Source organism: Diabrotica virgifera, chromosome 3, assembly GCF_917563875.1.
Source record: "Diabrotica virgifera virgifera chromosome 3, PGI_DIABVI_V3a".
Taxonomy (NCBI): domain Eukaryota; kingdom Metazoa; phylum Arthropoda; class Insecta; order Coleoptera; family Chrysomelidae; genus Diabrotica; species Diabrotica virgifera.
In genome coordinates this window covers 37,936,161-37,953,975 of record NC_065445.1, presented here as the reverse complement: position 1 = coordinate 37,953,975, position 17,815 = coordinate 37,936,161, and the positions used below count along the sequence as shown (strand labels likewise).

The 17,815-nt window shown below is 33.7% G+C and overlaps 1 protein-coding gene across 1 annotated transcript in view; it reads right to left on the bottom strand.

Moving 5' to 3' along the window:
* Positions 1-11,032, bottom strand: part of LOC114326037 (facilitated trehalose transporter Tret1-2 homolog) — a 91,051-nt gene extending 80,019 nt beyond the window's left edge. Inside the window, exon 1 of the mRNA XM_028274238.2 lies at positions 10,864-11,032. The gene's annotated coding sequence lies outside the window, so the exon portion shown is untranslated. The remainder of the gene's footprint in view (positions 1-10,863) is intronic.
* Between the last annotated feature and the right edge of the window lie 6,783 nt (positions 11,033-17,815).

The window sequence follows — 17,815 nt, the reverse complement described above, 5'->3', positions numbered from 1 at the left end:
GATTAAATTATGTATGTGCCTAAAGAGCAACATGCTTCCCTGCTCGAAAAAACTAGGTACTTGCCATTTCAATTAGCACAGACCAACTCAGACTTTTTTTTGAGTTGGTCTGTGCTAATTGAAATGGCAAGTACCTAGTTTTTTCGAGCAGGGAAGCATGTTGCTCTTTAGGCACATACATAATTTAATCTTTTAACATCGACTAGTAGTCACAATATTTTATTAAAATTTATAATGTAAGCCATATATTATGAAGTTACCACCTTCATTGGTGTGCTAGTTACAACTACTTTGCGGAATGCACTGAAGATGTTCTGTTCAGAACGAAAACGTTTTGCAATCCATGTGGATGACTTTTAGATAGTTTTTAAATAAACGATTTTATACCAAAATACAATTTGAAGTTTTTAAAAAGAAATATGTTAGAAATTGGAGAGGAAAAACTAAGGACCGTAGTATGTTCTCACTGTCTCACTTGCAGGGAGTCGGCGCATCTTCCACAATTTGTTTGAATTCGATTAAGGGCTGCCCAAATCTTACGGTGACGTTCAAATTCGCCAGTTTTTTCTATGATGTCCGGTAGGCTATGGTAATGCGGATCTGTCTTACTTTCCCAATCCTTTCTCCATCGGGTATTTAAGTCAAAGTTGGATTGCTGCAGCGCTTGAGCAGATTGTAGAGGGGGTAACCTGGATCGGAGACGGTTTCCAAGAATATCTGGGATGTCGTTGTGGACTAGAAGTTGGCGACTCTCCATTATTTTGTTATATTCTTTAACCAATGCATGTTCGCGGCGTAGGTTGGGTGGTGCTAAATTACTAAGGGTAGGTAACCACATTGTAGGGGTGGGCTTAATTGTGCCTGTTATCATACGCATAGCACGGTTTAGTTGAGTGTCGACCAGGTGGGTATGCCTGCTATTTAGCCACACTGGTGCACAGTATTCTGCCACCGGATATATCAGGCCAAGAGCAGATAATCTTAAAGTTGATGCTGTGGTCCCCCATGTAGTGCCGCAGAGTTTCTGTATTATATTGTTGCGTGTTTTCAATCTCGCTGCTGTTTTCGTCAGGTGTTCTCTGAATGTGAGCGTTCTGTCTAGAGTAACTCCAAGGCATTTCGGGTATTTATTATGTTTTTAACAGCTTGTTATTAAAAATTCTCTGTTTGCCAGCTTGTTGTTGAGATGAAAAGCTGGTACTTTAGTTTTTGTAGTACATACTTGGTTGTAGTCTCCATTTCTTAAGGTATTGACTGAGGATGGATAGGTCATTTGTGAGAGTGATTTCTGTAGTTTCTAAAGATTGGTGGCTTGTTGCAAGGGTCCAGTGTCAGCATATCCAAACTTCCGAGATTCGGTTTCAGGCATGTCAGCAATATAGAGGCTGAAAAGTAAAGGGGCAATGACAGAACCCTGTGGAAGGCCATTGTTAAGTTTCATCTGTCTACTCGTCTCCTTTCCCATTATAACCTGGAAGACTCTGTTTGTCAGCATGTTATCAATGAGGCTAATTATCTTTCTGCAGGGGATAATACGGACCAGTTTATATATTAACCCCTGTCTCCAAACAGTATCATATGCTGCTGTTAGATCTATGAATACTGTTGCTGTATTTTGTTTCTTTTTAAAACTAGCTTCTATAAAAGTTGTTAATGACAGCACTTGGTCCGTACAGCTTCGATGAGGGCGGAAGCCAGCTTGTTCAATGGGGACGTTTTCTAGTATCCTGTGACTAATTCTGTTGAGAAGAAGCTTTTCTAATAGTTTATATACCATGCTGAGTAGAGCTATGGGGCGGTTGGTACTGCCTTTGGCAGTTCTTGGACCTTATAAGGCACAATCCGGCTCTCTTTTGGCATCAATTAGTAAGTGTTGATATAATCTGGATCCACAAAAATGAATCCATAGAGAATGAACACACAATTAGTAGTGGAATGAAGGCAGCCAACATGCTCTGAAGCGACCAAGAGTGGCTCAATGGTTCCAAAAAAAACATTTATGGAAAAACATGTTTTTTATTCCAAAGGACTAAGGACGTTACTTATCAATCCACCTAATAGCATGAAGAAGAAATTATACGGACTCTATGTAGATATTCATATTGACTGACATGTTTCACGTGGACAACACTAAAATTAAGTGAGGCAGAATATTATCTTTATCTTTTGAATATATTTGAATATTTTACAATATTGTAGGATAGGACATTCTCTATTTTAATTCATAGCTTGCATTTTGATACATAACGATAATTTGTTACGTATATGTATACAGGGTGTAACAAAAAAGTAGGTCATAAATTTAATCACATATTCTAGGACCAAAAATAGTTCGATTGAACCTAACTTACCTTAGTACAGATGTGCACACAAAAAACGTTACAGCCCTTTGGAGTTATAAAATGAAAATCAATTTTTTTCAGTATATCGAAAACTATTAGAGATTTTGTATCGAAAATGGACACGTGGCATTCTTATGGTAGGAACAACTTTAAAAAAAATTATAGTGAAATTTGTGCACCCCATAAAAATTTTATGAGGGTTTTGTTCCTTTAAACCCCCCCAAACTTTTGTGTACGTTCCAATTAAATTATTATTGTGGTACCATTAGTTAAACACAATATTTTCAAAAATAAAATAAAAATTTTATTTTTAATTCAGTTGCAATGCGAAGGCAAAACAATCTTACTTTTCAATTAGAATACGGAGCGCAGTCCAGTCCCTTGAATCGCGATTTTCGGCTCTTATTGGAGCCTCATCGGAAAGAACGTAGGCTTGTTCTCCATATCCCAACTGATCCGTACTGAGAGGTTTTCCCACCCATTGCAACTGAAGTGAAAATATTAGGTGACTAGCGTCATCTGGCAATTAAAAGATGAAGTTTTCGATCCTAATAGCATTATTAATAATATTTAGAAAATATTAAAATATTACTAAAAGATTTGTAAATCGAAAACTTATTGGTCCATTTCCTTGGTAACACCTCCAAGGCTTCTAAAATTTGCAAGCCAAATGGATGCTGAAGCGAAGAAGACAAGAGGGAATTCAAAATCTCACAATTCACGACCCCGTCTGTTCAGCTGGTAAATTCCAACAGAAAATGGACCTAGTTACTCGAAGGAGTAAAGACCAATATAAAAATAAAATAAAAATTTTATTTTTAATTCAGTTGCAATGCGAAGGCAAAACAATCTTACTTTTCAATTAGAATACGGAGCGCAGTCCAGTCCCTTGAATCGCATATTTTTGAAACAATATTTTTAAAACTTTTTTGCCTCTTAGTACTTTTCCGATAAGACAGTGTTTATCGAGATATTCTGAATATTTGTCGAATCTACCACATATTATTTGTACATATAATAATATGATTAAGTACGATTAGAGAGACCTATTATTAATATCTGAAAGTTTATTTTATAATTTACATTTATAGGTATATTTTGAAACATTTTAAAAAAGAAGCCACATTTTGATAAAAGGTCGCTTATTTAAAAAATACTAAGAGGCAAAAAAGTTTTAAAAATACTGTGTTTAACTAATGGTACTACAATAATAGTTTAATGGGAACGTACACAAACATTTAGGGGGTTTAAAGGAACAAAACCCCCATAAAATTTGTATGTAAACATATTAAAAAAGAAGCAGCATCTCGATAAAAACTGACTTATCGAAAAAATACTAAGAAGCAAAAAAGTTTTAAAAACATTGTGTTTAATTAATGTTATCACAATAACAATTTAGTTGGAATGTACACAATAGTTTGGGGGGTTTAAGGAAACAAAACCCCATTAAATTTTTATGGGGTGTACAAATTTCACTGGTATTTTTTTCTAAGATACCCCTGCCATAAGAATGCCACATGTCCAGTTTCAATAAAAAATCTCTAATAGGTTTCGATATATTGAAAAAAAAAATAGATTTTTATTTTGTAACTTCAAAGGGCTGTAACTCTTTTTAGGTGCACATTTGGACTAAGGTAAGTTAGGTTTAATCGAACTATTTTTGGTCCGAAAATATTTGTTTTAATTTATGACCTGCATTTTTGTTACACCCTGTATAAATAACTTATATTTGTATCTGTTTACATATTTTAATAAAAAATAAAGACGTAGAAACGTAACAGTTAATCCATCACTTAAGAGACCTAATGGTAGGTGGAGTTCGGAAGATTTGCTCAGATGGATCAAGAAACCAACCGGTACTTAATCGGTGCAATAATTTATCACCAATACCAGCTTCTTCAAATCGTGAAAAATGCAAGGCTATCAGCCTGGCAAGGCCAAAAAATATTAACAATGACTCTCGAGAAGGAAAATAACAATGAATGTCTGCATAATGTCTGTCAGAAACTTTAAATAATAGTTTTGTCACTATTAACGACATATTCAATGACTCCTTTAGAACGATTATAAAACATCATTCCATCCAGCGTGTTGGTGGTCGCTGGATGGACTAGATTAAACGAATATCCAAGAAATGGCAAGAAGACGCACAGAACCGTGAAGAACTATGTCCAGCAGTGGACAAAAGAGGTTGCATGATGATGATGGTGATGAAAACATGATTGGCATTAGTGTCACTTCCTCATGCATCTTTAATGCAGGGTTAATAATGTTAGTCTGGGAGTATAGCTTTCATTCGCTCTTGGTAGGTGTCTTGTACACCTTATCCTATTTTTATCAAGAATATCTCTGCCATCTTCTATCTCCTTACATTACTTATAGATATAGATCTCCAAACAATAATGCATAATTCGGATCTTATGTTGCACCAGTTATTATTTTTCAGATTATTCGTTCGAAGATCTGTCTTAGAAGCGCTTCATGTTTACAACTCATGTGTGTGTCTTATGTTTTGTTGATTTTTTATTTTTGAAGTTACACTTCTTTAGGCGCAATAGGGAACTTGCACTAAAAATTTTTTTGCATAAAATTGTTAATTTATGTTTTAAAATATTATATTCAAAATATTACGTCTTAACAATGAATAGTGTACGTACAACATCTAATCAAAGTTCCGCGCCTAAAATTTCCGTTTTAAACAACTTCAAAAGCGAGACCTGGGGTCTGACGTCACAGGCCACTCGTATCGTTTGTCCGTTCGGGGTGAGCCATTGCATTTAATGCAGTTTGCCCATAGATAAATAATATAGTTGAAATATCTTGTTTTACTCTGTGGCAAAAATGATTTTTTCTGTGACAGACAAAATATTAACATTTTATCTCTGTTGACATGTATCAAAAAGATCTTTTTTATGAAATTACTTTGTTCGTTTCTTGTGTTGAAGAACAAAGAAGAAACAAGTAACTTAAAAATAAACAAAACTTTTAGTAATAAAAGTAAGAGTAACTAAAAAGTATTGGTGCTACTATAGAATGCGGTCTACAGTCGGGTTTCTACTATAGCTTGCGGTCTACCGAGGGATGCGGTGTAAGTATAAGCTGAGATGATAAAGATATTAACTTGTAAAATTACAATAATGATTCTTCTTATTTATGCGTATTATTAACTTTGTAAAGAAGGATTTTGTTGCTGCTAATCACCATAATCTTTTCTGAGAAGGCTTTGAACACAATAATGAAAGGCTCCAGTAGGTACTAATAAACATTACAATAAAATATAATCTTTATTATAATCAAATTACACCGTAATCTTTTCCAGGATATACGAAATCCTTCGATTAGAAGTAGGTAAATCAAACCCACGGGGTAAACCGTATAAGTACTATAATATAATGGTACCAAACTATTGTTATAAACGGTTTAAACATGCTTATTAATAACTCTTATTTATTTGCCTTGACACCTCGCATTTCCCCAATAGAATAGCTTTTACTACTTTTTATAAAAGTTGCCACGATGAAGACATCAACGGTAGGTAAGTTAGTCAGATTGACCTTTTGAAAAACCCTCGTCCGTCATATTATGCGTTTTAAACTCTTTACAAGGTAGCACTCAACTTTATCAATTTCAATTTAAAACTAAGCTGATTGGGGAACTACTTATTACAATATATAAGATGAACATAAATAATACCTAGGAATTTTTCATTAAAGACGATTAAAATGTAATATACCCGTGATACCTACCTTAATCGCGTTGTTTCCGCCAGTTCACCGTGGCCGGTGACGTCGAACCAATAGAAGGACGTTCAAGAGCCTCCTAAGATATTTGAATTTTATAGCATTTTCAAAACGTCGTAATTAGCGTACGGGTTAAAAATATTTGTGTTTTTCGCATGCAAGCGTTTTAAGATCATGTTACCTTATGTTTCTTAATATCATTTTAATATTTAAAAATTTTTGCAAGTTCCCTATTGGGAAAAAATTGAGAGTGAATTTATATAAAAACGAGAGTATGAAGTACACGCACACAGACAGTATGAAGTTAGTTGCTAAATATTTCCAGTTACCTATCATAGAGGTATACATATTATATTAACATAGAGAGAGTGTCATTCAGAGTGAAGTGACGACACCATCTTTTTTCTTTGGATTAGTACTATTTCACTCTTACGCATAGTAAAGCTGCGACAGTTGTCCTTCCCTTCCGTGCCTATACTCACACTTAATGTCATCTTAGTTTCTCGATACAATGTGCTAGAAAGAGATACCGCAAACCAGTCGAAGAGATCTTGTCGTCAGGAAGCGCGGAGTGATGGCTCCCTCTATGTTAATATATACCTCTATGTTACGTATGTACAGGTTCCTAAAAAAACTGATAGCGTATTTTGTAGAAAATTGAGCATAGTCCATTCTTTCACGGTTTTTGCTCTAAATTTTAAAGAACCGCTTGGATTGACATGAAATTTGGCATACGCATAGCTTACATGTCAAAGAAAAAAAGTGATATTGTGCCGATGTGTGCTTTTGCCCTGGGGGTGACTAGGGGGTGAAAAAATATATGTCCAAAATAAGTCCGGAAATGGGTAAACTGACTAATTTTAAGTAACTTTTGTTCTATAGAGCTTTTTCGCCAAGTCAACACTTTTCGAGTTATTTGCGAGTGAATATGTTCATTTTTCAACAAAATAACCACATTTTTAGACGATTTTTCGCAAATAACTCAAAAAGTAAGTATTTTGTCGAAAAAAACGTTCTTAGCAAAAATATAGCTTATAAAAAAGTAAAAAAATGGTGTACGCGTTAGGTCTCTGTATCTCGTAGAACCAGAGTTATAGCCAATGAAAAATAGATTCATATTCACCAAATTTCAAATAGAATATTTCGACGTGAAATATACAAAAAATTAAGCACTTTTTGGGGAAAACCCATTATAACTTTTTTAAAGTGTTTAAAAATAGCTTTAATTCTGTTTTTATAAAAAGTTTCTAGCATTAAATTTAAGCAAGTTACGCTCAAAAAAAGTTGGTCCCTTTTGTTTTTGCAAAAAAAAATCGGGAAGACCAACCACTAATTAGCAACTTAAATGAAATTAATGGTTACCGCTCCACAAATTATTTTACTTATGTTGTGTTTATATGATTTGTAAGTTTCACCGATTCACCGAAAAAATTTGGTTTCAAAGTAAAAATTTTAAAAATTAAAATTTTGAAAAATATGCTTTTTTTCAAAATAACTTAAAAATTGTTAGAGATACCAAAAATCTCGAAAAACAAAAAAAGTCAGATTGGCTTTTCTGAATATCATGTATTTTTTTGTTTTTCTGTTAGACAAAAATTGATTAAGATTTGGTGTTTCTAAATTTGCATACATTCGTGATCAGTGACTCGTTCAACCCCTTTTAACTACAGCCCTTTCAATAATATGGACTTTGAACCGATGAAACTTACAGATCATATAAACAATATATACACGAGTCAAGAAACTTGTGAAGTCGTAACGATTAAGTTCATTTATGATACTAATTAGGGGGTGATTTTCTCGATTTTTTTACCAAAACCAAAAGGGAGTAACTTTATTTTGAGCGTAACTTGTTTAATTATAATGCTAGAAATTTTTTTATAAAACAAAAATGAAGCTTTTTTTAAACACTTTAAATAAGTTGTAATGAGTTTTCCCCGAAATGTGCTTCATTTTTGGTTATTTCACGTTAAAATATTCCATTTGGAATTTGACGAATATGAACCTATTTTTCATTAGCTATATCTCTGCTTCTACTAGGTGTAGAGACGTGATGTATACACAATTTTTTTTTAATTTTTTACAGGCTATATTTTTGCTAAGAATGTTTTTTTGACAAAATACTTACTATTTGAGTTATTTGCGAAAAACCGTCTAAAAGCGTGGTTATTTTGTTGGAAAAATGAACATATTCACTGCCAAATAACTCGAAAAGTATTGACTTAGTGAAAAAACTCTGTAGAACAAAAGTTACTTAAAATTAGCCAGTTTATCCATTTCCTGACTTTCTTTGGACGAATATTTTTTCACCCCCAAGAGGGGGGTGAAAACCACCCCCAGGGCAAAAGCACATATCGGCACAATATCACTTTTTTTCTTTGACTTGTTAGCTATGTGTAAGCCAAATTTCATGTCAATCCAAGCGGTTCTTTAAAATATTAGAGGTTTTGCAATATTTTACCGTTAAAGAACGGACTAGCAGTGTATTTTGAAGAATAAATACTTATTATTTACATACTGTCACTGTCACTGCCAAATTTTAAAATTTGTCAGGTAACTTATTCCACATGCTAGCAAAGAGCTAAAAGCAAGAATTGTAACGAAATTAGAAGATGGTTGGTCACTATCTGCCGTAAAGAACCATTTTAACGTAAGCAGAACAACAGTTTTTAATATTAATAAAAGATGGAGAGAACAAGAAACTCTCGAAAGAAAGTAAGGTTCTGAAAGACCAAAAGTATCTACCGCTCATGAAGATTGTACGCTTTTGGAGAGATTAGAAGAGAATCCGTTTGAAGATGCGAAAACTGCAAGAATTCAAAATAATATCAAAATTTAGACCTTGATAATTATTACAATTTATGAATTAACATATTGTAATCAGTTGTTTGTTTATGTTATTATTTGTCTGTCATAATAAATATAATATAATGACAAACCAATCAAATACACTGCTCAAAATGAATAACAGTCGTATCAGTTTTTTTTAGGAACCAGTTGTGGGAGCACGCAAAATAGAATTCTATTTTAGTGCTCTGGGCCCAGCATGCAAATAAAGTGTGAAAAAAATATATTGGTGTGTTTAGTAAATATATTTATTATAATTTTTGAGTCTTTGGATTTGTCTTCGCCGGGAAGTATAATATGTATTAAAATATGGTGCATGAACATTAAAAAGCAATATTAACGTTATTAGTTTAATATTTAAATAAATACAAGTAAACTGTTTAAAATATATTTATTTCGTTAAAATCATATAATAGAAGTATAATTTTTTACGTGCGTACAAAGTACACGCACTCTTTTTTTTTTGGTTTAAGTTTCTGTTATTTCGGTATTGACTGAATCTAATATAAAGCAGTATATTGCAGTATTTATTCTAAATTTTAACCTTGGTTTTCACTTCAAAACAGCTTTCAAATTTCTAGCTTATTTATTTAAATTTTTAATTTCATTTTGTAAACATACAGTAAAGATAATAATTAATTTTAATCATGTTGACGAGAAAATCTTATTTGTATTTCACGAAGAGAAGATCTAATAATTTAAACACCTAATTTCACTAGCTGCGGTTTTTTAAAAAACAATAGTAATGGAGAAGAAATTGTGGAAAATCTGGAGCTACAAGACCAGGAAGATGCTTTGCCATTCTCAACCTTTTGCGAAAGTCATGAGGTTGAAAATGTTTGGAACTAAGTACGAAGAGATTGATGTAGCTCTAATGACGGAAAATCCTGAAGTAAACTTTGTGTTGTGATTTTAAAGAAAACGAACAGGTGTCCAATGTTTCCGACACTGAGAGTGATCCTTTAGGACATTCTAAATAAAATAAGTTTCTTGACATTTTTCTCAAAAGTTACTAGTTTTAAAGTTATAAGAGATTTAAAATGCGAAAATGTGTTTTTTTTGTCATTTTTCGGATTTTAAATCACTTGCTTATAACTTTATAACTATTAACTTTTGAGAAAAATGTCAAGAAACTTATTTTATTTAAAATATCCCAAATAATCTAGAAAAAATATTTTTCGGAGGGAAATAGGAGATTTTTGAAAATAGTGCGCGCAGCACCGGCAAAAAAAAGGATTGAACACGCATAATTAACAATTAAAAAACTGCGGTCTAAATTGAAGTTAGACCCGATCACTCTTCGGAATCTTGAAAAGGATTGTTTAAACTTTAATCCAAGCTATTGGCACCCTTAAAAATACTAATTTAAATATGAGTTTTTAAGCTTCCAAAATGCGTACTTTCTCATTTTTTAGATTTTAAAGCGCCTATAACTCGAAAAACTAAATGACCCAAATGACCCAGAATGTCCCAAAAAACCTAAATTTATTTTTGTGGCAATAAAAGGTAATCTTATGTATTTGTTTAAAAAAAATTGTTTACACAATTTCTGCCCAAAAATTCCGTCCGGCACCCTTCAGATTAGGGATTTAAAGGGGACATTTTTGAATATGAATCCGCAGAGAAACCGAATTAGAAATGTTTTTCAGACGGGAGCGGTCTCATCACATTGACTAAATTAAATATCAAGTAGATCGAAACAGGCAACTCTACACAACGGACAATTATTTTCCCCGTTGGTGTTCGTTATGGAGAAGTTTCGCTCTACGTATAAAATAAATATAACAAAGGAGACAACTGTTAAAAAGTATACAAAACTGGACGAAACCGTAATGAATCTTGTTTTAAAAAAATAAAGCATCCAGATTGTCACTCAAAATCACATGGCTATTTCAAATTAACATTCCAAATTCCGAATGTTATTACATACTTACATTAATTTTGTTGCTATTAAAGATCCAACACTGTCAAAACAAAATTGTATAAGTTTGAATTGAGTACACTAACATCGTTAAAGATACTAACGAAACGTACGAGAAACTAAAAGTAAACTAAAACTGTGGCACCGCTGACAACCTTAACTAGATATACATATAACTACTGACAACATTCGCTAACAAACTGGTATATAATTATTATCTGTGTTTGGAGAGAGTATGGATGCATAATAAATGGAGATCAAGAGATATGTTAATACGAACACATATAACCAACATTTTTTGCATAGGTACATATAGGTACATGTTTCTCTAATAGTACCTAACCTATTTATAACATTTCTTCCACTTAGGTTTTTTATTGACGCAAAAAAAATAAGAAAGCTCTTGAATCTGTCAATTTTTATTTTTAGGAGGACGTATTTTGTAAATTTTTGAAGTGAAAACTTCTTTAGGGACGTTGTGCGATTTTGGATAGGGGAAAAAGCATTCAATTCGCGACCGTCATCGCGACCGTCATTGTCACCGTCATCGCGACCGTCATCGCGACCGTCGTCTCTTCGGCGAAATAAATTTTGTACGTATCTATATTATGTGTATGTAGGTATACATAAATTGTATAGAAGTATTTAAATTGAAAATAAATGTAAAACCTATTTTTGGATCGGGAAAAAGGATTTATTTCGAGACCGTCATCTCTTCGGCGAAATAAATTTTGTACGTATATTTATTATGTGTATGTATATATAAATTCTGTAGGAGTATTTAAATTTAAAATAAATGTAAAATCTATTTTGGAATGGGGAAAAAGGATTGATTTCGCGACCGTCATCGCGACCGTCATCACTTCGGCGAAATAAAGTTTGTACGTATATTATTATAATGACGTATAATAATAGAAATATTATTGAAGTGAACACTTCTTTAAGGACATTGTGCACTTTTTAGATGGGGAAAAGTATTGAATTAGCGACCGTCATCGCTTCGGCGAAATAAATTTTTAGAAGTGAAAACTTCTTTAGGGACCTTGTGCACTTTTTAGATGGGGAAAAAGTGTTTGAATTAGCGACCGCCATCGCTTCTTCGAAATAAATTTTTGAAGTGAAAACTTCTGTAGAAACGTTGTGCCTTTTTAAATGGCGAAAAGGATCTATTGGATTAGCGACCGTCATTGCTTCGACGAAATAAATTTTTGAAGTGAAAACTTCTTTTGGGGACGTTGTGCACTTTTTAGATGGGGAAAAGTATTGAATTAGCGACCGTCAATGCTTCGACGAAATAAATTGTTGAAGTGAAAACTTCTTTAGGGACGTTGTGCCCTTTTTAGAAGGGGAAAAAGTATTGAATTAGCGACCGTCATTGCTTCGACGACAATACATTTTTGAAATAAAAACTTCTTTAGGGACGTTTTGCCCTTTTTAGATTGAGAAAAAGTATTGAATTAGCGACCGTCATCGCGACCGTCATTGCTTCGACGAAAATAAATTTTTGAAGTGAAAACTTCTTTAGGGACGTTGTGCCCATTTTAGATGGGGAAAAAGTATTGAATTAGCGACCGTCATCGCGACCGTCATTGCTTCGACAAAATAATTTTTGAAGTGAAAACTTCTGTAGAGACGTTGTGCCCTTTTTAGATGGGGAAAAAGTATTGAATTAGCGACCGTCATCCCTTCGGCAAAATACATTTTTGAAGTGAAAACTCCTTTAGAGACGGTTTGCACTTTTTCGATGGGGAAAAAATATTAAATTAGATACCGTCATTCCTTCAACGAAATACATTTTTGAAGTGAAAACTTCTTTAGGGACGTTGTGCCTTTTTTAGATGGCGAAAAAGTATTGAATTAGCGACCGTGATCGCGACCGTCATTGCTTCCACGAAAAAAACTTTTGAAGCGAAACTTTTGTAGGGACATTATACACTTTTTAGATGGGGAAAGTCGTTGAATTAGCGACCGTCATCGCTTCGGCGAAATAAATTTTTGAAATGAAAATTTCTTGAGGAACGTTGTGCACTTTTTGGATGGGGAAGAAGTATTGAATTAGCGACCGTCATCGCTTCGGCGAAATAAATTTTTGAAATGAAAATTTCTTGAGGAACGTTGTGCACTTTTTGGATGGGGAAGAAGTATTGAATTAGCGACCGTCATTGCTTCGACGACAATACATTTTTGAAATAAAAACTTCTTTAGGGACGTTTTGCCCTTTTTAGATTGAGAAAAAGTATTGAATTAGCGACCGTCATCGCGACCGTCATTGCTTCGACGAAAATAAATTTTTGAAGTGAAAACTTCTTTAGGGACGTTGTGCCCATTTTAGATGGGGAAAAAGTATTGAATTAGCGACCGTCATCGCGACCGTCATTGCTTCGACAAAATAATTTTTGAAGTGAAAACTTCTGTAGAGACGTTGTGCCCTTTTTAGATGGGGAAAAAGTATTGAATTAGCGACCGTCATCCCTTCGGCAAAATACATTTTTGAAGTGAAAACTTCTTTAGAGACGGTTTGCACTTTTTCGATGGGGAAAAAGTATTAAATTAGAGACCGTCATTCCTTCAACGAAATACATTTTTGAAGTGAAAACTTCTTTAGGGACGTTGTGCCTTTTTTAGATGGCGAAAAAGTATTGAATTAGCGACCGTGATCGCGACCGTCATTGCTTCCACGAAAAAACTTTTGAAGCGAAACTTTTGTAGGGACATTATACACTTTTTAGATGGGGAAAGTCGTTGAATTAGCGACCGTCATCGCTTCGGCGAAATAAATTTTTGAAATGAAAATTTCTTGAGGAACGTTGTGCACTTTTTGGATGGGGAAGAAGTATTGAATTAGCGACCGTCATCGCTTCGGCGAAATAAATTTTTGAATCGAAAACTTCTTTAGGGACGTTGTGCACTTTTTAGATAGGGAAAAAGTATTAAATTAGCGACCGTCATTGCTTTGACGAAATAAATTTTTGAAGTGAAAACTTCGTAGGGACGTTGTGCACTTTTTAGATGGGGAAAAAGTATTGAGTGTGCGACCGTTATTGTACGTATATATATTATGTGTATGTACATGATACTAAAAATAACCTTATTTATAGTATCATGTGTATGTATACATAAGTAGCATAGAACGTACGAAACGCGTTCGTAATTTATATACTATAAGAAGTTTTCACTTCTGTCGGCACTCCCATGAGTGCTCTAATTTTTTTTCATATAGCTACCGATCGAGAAACATTTCATCAGCTTGTTAATACGACAATAGCCAACGCTTGAAAGCAAGCACGGCACACAAAGAAGTAGATTTTGTAAATATGATCATTCTGAAAACTTAAAAAACAGTATCGCATGAATCGCATGATATATCATATCATTTTAAAAGTTATTTATTATTTTTCTTTTCAACAGCATCGCATATTAATTTATTCTTTATCTTGGATGGCCAGTTTTGGAGAAATTAAGTTCTTCTTGTAAAGGTGCCTATCTTCTAGTGCTGTTGGCGACCAGATTGACCCATATTATTCTATTCACAGTAGCTTGAAATATATCAGTTGACGTAAGACCTGTCCATTTCCTAAGATTGGCCAACCAGGATCTAGGTCTACATCCAGGCACTCTCTTATCCTCAATTTTGCCTTGTAGAATCAACAAGCTTGACTCATTTTTTCTTAGGGTACGAATATGCCGAAGATACATGGATGAGCGAGGTGTAGGTCGCGATCGCGGTCGAGGTTTACATCGATGGCGGGCAGAATATACCAAAGATACCTTCCTTTCAGTGTTCTTTGCGGTTTCCATATAACCAAAACTTGTCGCAACCTAATTACAACAAGAAATGAATAAATACACCAGCCTTATCTCCGGTGAATGTCACGTGGTTTAAAAACCACCAATAAACCCTAATTTTCCACGCGATTAGCAGCTCGATCGCGATGTAAAACAAACTATTCTGTTTTGGCATCGACATTGCTGTAAACCGTGATGATAGGTGGCGAGGGTGAACGGGTGACACATCCTTGGTATAGTATTTTTACTACAAAAACGTTATTACGTAGGTCAAAATTTTTGACGTAAGAGAACTGTCAAAACATTAGAATGTGACTTTTCATTATTGCCGTGTTTATAATAAACATAGCAATAATGAAAAGTCACATTCTAATGTTTTGACAGTTCTCTTACGTCAAAAATTTTGACCTACGTAATAACGTTTTTGTAGTAAAAATACTATATGTACGACCTCTTCCTTTCAGTGTGCTTTGCGGTTTCCATATAACCAAAACTTGTCGCAACCTGATTACAACAAGAAATGAATAAATACACCAGCCGTATCTCCGGCGAATGTCACGTGGTTTAAAAACCACCAATAAACTGTAATTTACCACGCGATTAGCAGCTCGATCGCGATGTAAAACAAACTATTGTGTTTTGGCATCGACATCGCTGTAAACCGTGATGATAGGTGGCGAGGGTGAACGGGTGACACATCCTTGGTGTGTGCGATCTCATAAGAAAATGAATAATCCATTGAAATGTTACATTTAGTGTGCATTTCTTAGAGGAGTCAATTTTATTTTTTTAATGTGTAGGAGGGTTCAGTAGAAGCTTAAGTTCAAGTTTTTGGGGTCGGGACCCTTGTCCCCCGTCCGCCATATTGGAAAAAGTGCTGCAAAGGGCTTTCGCGCTGTATCTCCTAAACTAGCAACCCTACAGAAAATTTAGTTACACATAAAATGTAGCAAATTAAATTTTCTACAATTTTATATCTATTACTTTTTATCGTCAAGTGACCAACAAAAAAGTTATAAACAAAAATAAGAGAAAATTTTGTAAGAAGTTTCCTTTTGGAGGTTATAACTTTTTTCCGTTAATTTCACAATAAAATAACATAATAGCTATTTTGTAGACGATTTTTCGATGAACATTTTTCACTATAAAGTTTTTTAATTTTATTTATTATCTAGGTTTTACAGCGCTCCAAACGTGACCAGATTCTCTAATTCTCATAGGAATACAATAAAAACAATATAAAAATACTAAAATTACGTTATGCCGACCACGAAAATCAAATTTAAGGTGAATTACGAATGTTGGTCATTTTTTATGTTTTCGAGGTCGCTGAATCCGAATATGAAGTTTATTTTTATCTAGAGTTGGTGGAACATGTTCAAAAGTCAAATTTTATACAAAAATGCCAATAATTAATTTTTATGATTTTTCAAATTTACCTCGCTGTATCATTCGTCGCTGTAAATATTTCCTTTTGAAACTTTTACTGTGTCATCTTTGAGGTATTTAAATAACAATGAAATTTGTACAAATGTTTAAACACATTATAAAAGGAGTTGTTAATTTTTAAACATTTTGTCAGCATATTTCGTTAGTTTCATGTTTAGTTAAAAAAGTTGAGTGACAAACTTTTTAGTTTATAATTTTACCAACACAGCAATAAAAATTGATTCATGAAGAAGTTTTTTGGAAAATTTTAAGTCAAAATATACAATAGAAAAAAAGTTATGTTGCTTCGTAGACAAGCGGCACACCCCAAAACACGCTTATATCTCGAGGTCCAGGTCACGGTGTGGTGGATGGCTAATTTTGATCATACTTTATAATTTTGATATCAAAAATCGTTTTATTGTTCTTCTTAAGAATTTTGTATTTTGCAGTTGCGTCATTCTTCTTCTGGACCGGCGAATTTGTCCTCAAACAACTTCTTGGGCCTTTTCTATATAATATGCTTACGGTTATAAGTTTTATAGTGGGGAGAAAGGTCAAAAATACATTAATAATAGCATAAGAATGTTAAAATCATAATAAATTGTATGAATAAGAAATTAATATAGATAGAAAAGTAAGCCTAACCTTTTTTTAATGTATCCCTGTGAGCATTCGAGTATCTGGTCAAGTTTGGAGCGCTGTAAAATCTATAAACATAAATAGAATTAAATAACCTTATAGTGGAAATTGTTTGCTGAAAAACCCTCTACAAAATTTATATACTGCTATTTTATTTTAAAATGAACTGAAAAAAAGTTATAACCTCCAAAAAGGAACTTGTTAAAAAATGTTTACTTATTTTTATTTATATCTTTTTTGTTGGTCACTTGACGATAAAAAGTAATAGAAACAAAATTGTATAAAATTTAATTTCCTACATTTTATGTTTAATTAGATTTTCAGTAGGGTTGGTAGTTTACGAGATATAGCGCGAAACCCCTTTGCACCGCATTTCCCAGATGGCGGCCGGGGGACAAGGGTCCCGACCCCAAAAACTTAAACTTAAGCTTCTACTGATACCACCTACACATTAAAGAAATAAAATTGACTCCTCTAACAAATGCAAGGTATGGCCTAAAAAAATGTAACATTTTAATGGCCTAGAAGGTTTGTTTTGACATCGATGTAGCGACCGCGATCGCGACCTACATCGCGCACATCCATGTATCTTCAGCATGTTCGTACCCTTAGCTTCTGGAGAATAGTAATGTTAGTTAAATGTGTATATGAAACGCTTAACATATGCAGGTCGGTAGCACCACATTGCAAATACCTCTAATCGTTTTATGGAGTCTTCTGTAAGACTTTCACCGTTCTATTCTTTACAGGAGGACACTAAAGACGTAACATCCATGCGTATATTGATACCTAAAGATAAGTTGCAGAAAATCTTCGTAAGACCGGTAAAAAAGCTTTATCAGTACGAGTTTTTATTTCGTAGCTATGACCCAAGGTATTGCAGCATAAATAGTGTATTTTCTCAACTCTCTCCTATGGTGTACCGCTTATTGTAGTTTGGGCGTTTATGATAGTATTCTTACTAATAATCAGTATTTTTGTCTTCTTATACAATTTAGTTTTAGTCCGTATTTGTAAAATGTGTCTACATTACCCATCATCCTTTGGAGTTCCTACACATTACCTGTCAGCAATATTTATCGTCTGCATATCTAATATTGTTTATAATT